Raw genomic sequence first — 4,067 nt, forward strand, 5'->3', positions numbered from 1 at the left:
GGTCTGTCGTTAGTTGTTTTTACATATATTTAATAAAAATTTAATTTAAAGACATAATACATAGAAATATTTTGTTAATATATAGGTTAATTAAATTGGAATATTTTGTTGATGCGTAGTCTAACAAGGCGGAGGAGTTGCCAGAAAGTTATGGAAATTCCGGTTATATTTAGAGAAAATCCGGCAAGGATTTTTGTAAATCCAAGTTATAGTTCTTAAACTTCAAAATTTTAGGTGTCCTAGATGTTTTTGATGGTGCTGAATCCATTTCCACCATCAAAAACACGATTCAAACACTACCTCTACAAGATTTTTTGAAATTTTTTTTACCCGGATTTCGGTCACTTTTGAACGCCCGCGCAATTCCTCTGCCTCGTTAGACGACTCCTTTTGTTGAAATGTAATAAGGATATATGTGAGATAAAAGATTGTTTTGCGACAACAATATTATGTTTTGTGTAGAATATTTTATTTTAAATTTTATAATTATAATTATTTATTATAATATTTACATATATATTGTGAATGTTAGTTGGTAGCTTGAATGTTATTACTAAGTGGAGGGTAAAGGTTAAAGATACAATTTTTAATTTTCATTTTTTTTATTGGCAATTATGGAGGTGGTTAGGAGTATGGTTTGTTCTCCCTTTCATCTGGGTTCAATTTTTGTAAAGAGACATGTTGACTCATTGTGACAAGGTTAGAAGGATAGGTGATCCCCGGTGGGGGGCTTCACAAGTTGTCCCCAAACATCTTAATCCTTGCTAAGTCATAAGTTACCTACTATGTGCTAGTTTGCATGTTGTTGGCACTAGTCTATAGGTTATTGTGACAACTAGTTGGATTTCAACCTAGGCCGTGCTCGGGTAATCCTAGTGAATTATCAATTCCTTTGGACCTAAAAAAATATGGAGCAATACAATCATCTTCATTTCGCAGCATGAAACCTCAAGTAATGGCTTTACAATTCTTTTGTGTGGGATGAAATGCACCTTCTTTCATCATGAAACTCACCCACATCAATATGGCTTTAAGGAGGCGTGTGTTGAATGAATAGCCTCATATTGTTGCAATCTTTGTTCCTCCAAGTTTTAGCTCCTTCAATTGTGAAGTTTTCCTTAGTGAGTTTATTATAATTAGAGTTCTTTTGGTTATCTGCTTGATTGGGTTCCTTATTTCCATCATCTGGTTTTATATTTGAAATTATTTCCCCCTCGCTCCAATCTCATCCTTTAAGTATATTTTGTTGGTCTCTTTGTTTGGTAATGCATCTCTAATGTTGTCCTAGGCTCCTTTGGTCTTTATGGGTTTATGGTTAGGCCCACCATAGCTTCCGTGGAATATTGGCTTGGTTCCAGTGAGCACCATGGTTTTCCATCATTTGTGGTTCTTCATCTAACTAATCATCGTTGCAACTCTACTCCATCTCTTAATTAGGCTCCTCTTTCTGAAACCTTTTCTCCCCTACCATAACTTTGAGACTCAACCATAGTTGGTCATTGCCTTATCTCCTCTCTTAAACAATGGCCTCTAGGGGCATCTTTGATTTGTGACTTGATCTAGTCTCATTCAATTCTCCATCAAGACATTAACCACCCCCACTCATGCCAAACATAACATAGGGAATTGTTTCTCAAATTACAATCACTATTATGAAAAAACTAGTTAATGTAGGGAATCACTAGTAAAATTGATTTATTGTTTTCTTGGAAATTTGTGGAGTTCTTCTTTTTAATAAATAAAAGTGTAAAAGTAGAGTAATTAGGAAATTTTATGTTTAATTTGAATATTTTTATTATTTTGATTTTTTATATATATGATTGTAAATGCTAAAGTCTCAATATTAACATACAAATATTTTGCCTAAAAAATAAGGGGTCTCATACAACAATATTCATAGGCACATAACCATTATAACAATATCATTCTGCCCAACCACCCGAGATAACCCTAATTGACACACACACAAACACAAAATAGTCAGTTAACTCAGTTGGTCATTAAATCACCTCTATTATTGAGAAGTTACATGCTCAATTCTCTTAACACTCTGAGGGTCAAGCTTCGTGGTTGAGCCGACAAGAAGTGATCCTTTCGGGTAGATCCTCCCGTTACAAATATGTCATGGACGTAGTGATCACCGATCTCTTAAGACCATGAACCACATTGTGTGTATGTGTATATTATATAACAAAGCATCCCACCCAACCCCGACGGTTAGCTCAATTGGTTGAGTCCCCATTGTTAAAGTACCCTTGTTATTGAGAAGTGACAGGTTCAATTCCCTCGCCACTCTCGGGGTCAGGCTCCATGGTTGAGTCAACAAGAATCCTTTTGGGTGGATCTGTTGTTGGAAAATGTAACTAGTTTCGGTCTTCGTAATTGTCATTGCGCTCATGTCAATATGTATATCTTATGTAACAAGCAAAAGAAGAAATAAAAATTATTATTTTAAAGAATGGGTTTCATGTTTCTTTGGATTGGTCTTCTAGGTGAAGCATGTTCATCATGCTCCTAGGGTTTTTCATGTCATAATATTTATTGCCACGAGTTAAGAGAGTCAATGTCATGTATATAAGACCCATCTGCACAAGGTATACCCTGAAAAATAATTTATTTTGAGTTAAGAAAGTCAAAATAAACCTCCTAACACAAGTCGTCCCTGCCAGAGACAAGTTAGCCCAGAGAGGGCTATTCGACCTCCACAAAAGAGTATAAATAGAAGTTTCTCAACCTCATTTGGAAACCAATTCAATCTGCAATCAAGAATTTTGATCTGAAGTGTGAAATTCTAGGAGAAAATTAAGAAAGGCAAGGAGAAAAGTAGTTGAGGCAAGGAGGAAGGAAATATGAGTTTTGGGTCAAGTTTTGCCTTAGTTTTCTCTCACACATGCGAATATTCTAAGCTGCTACAAGGGTCAAAGCTGCAGCTGTAGGTCCAAAATATTGTTGTTGAGGGATGAAATTTTGAGTTTGGTGTAGTTCTGGAAGGGTTTGACTCATGTTGACTTGGCTTGATTTTGTCCTAATTGGAAGGGTTGACTTGGTGCTAGGAGGAGGTCTTGGTATTGAGGTTTTGGTATTGGTTTTCTCATTTGAAGCATATTTTATAAGAAGAGAAGAGATTTTCTGGGTTTTCCCCTTTGTAGGGGTTTTTCCCTAGCTTGGAGTCTAATTCTTGTGTCCATTGTCTTTATTGTTTTTGTTCTTGATAATTGTTTCATGAGAAGATCTAATAAAGAAACATAAGAAGATAAATAAAGCTCACAAGCAATTATTAAGTTTAAGGAGAAATTGAATTAATAGCTTCCACATCTCATTCTCCAACATCTTCCTGGTGCAAATATTTTGTGGAGGTGGTGGTCACTGATCTTCAGATCCCGTGAACCATATTAAAAACAAAAAAACAAAAACAAAAAACAAAAAAAACTTTCTTCACCCTCATAAGTTTAGGTTAAGGATAATTATTCCATACGGCTCAAAGTCATTCAACAACAATGCACAAAGCCATTACAATACTCAACAAGGTTGCATGGCAGCGTAATCCCTACCACACAAATTTGCAAAAAGATATTACTTAATTATTTGCCTAAACCAAGTGCTTACAAAAGCATTTAATCCAATTTATGTATGAGTTTATATGAATTGAATCTTTATGACCTTATCTTAATGAATTTTTGTATTCGATGTACACAAAACTAAATGAAACTGAACCATGAATAATATAAGAACTACTCATAAAATTATTATGATACCCTAGTGAAGCATTGCACCTAGATCCATGGATGACGAGTATTATGCAAAAAATGATTACTTTATTTCTTACATACCATTCATATTTCTTGCAAATTAAAAACTAAAAAATTAATTATGTTTCTTGTGAATTAAGAACTTCAGTGACCAACTATCTTGTTTCAGTATGGAAATTGTTTGGTTTCAACTTTTGGTCATGGGCATTCATGACTCCATTTAGATCGTATTGAGTTACGAATTCAGTCTTGGTGCTAGTTTGAAATCCATATCCATGGTTCGTTCAAAATGCAACTAGGCTCTAATAACTGGTATAA

Source organism: Pinus tabuliformis, chromosome 9 (assembly GCF_031772625.1).
Source record: "Pinus tabuliformis cultivar Carrire ecotype Pingquan chromosome 9, CPIR1, whole genome shotgun sequence".
In the NCBI taxonomy this organism is placed as follows: Eukaryota; Viridiplantae; Streptophyta; class Pinopsida; order Pinales; family Pinaceae; genus Pinus; species Pinus tabuliformis.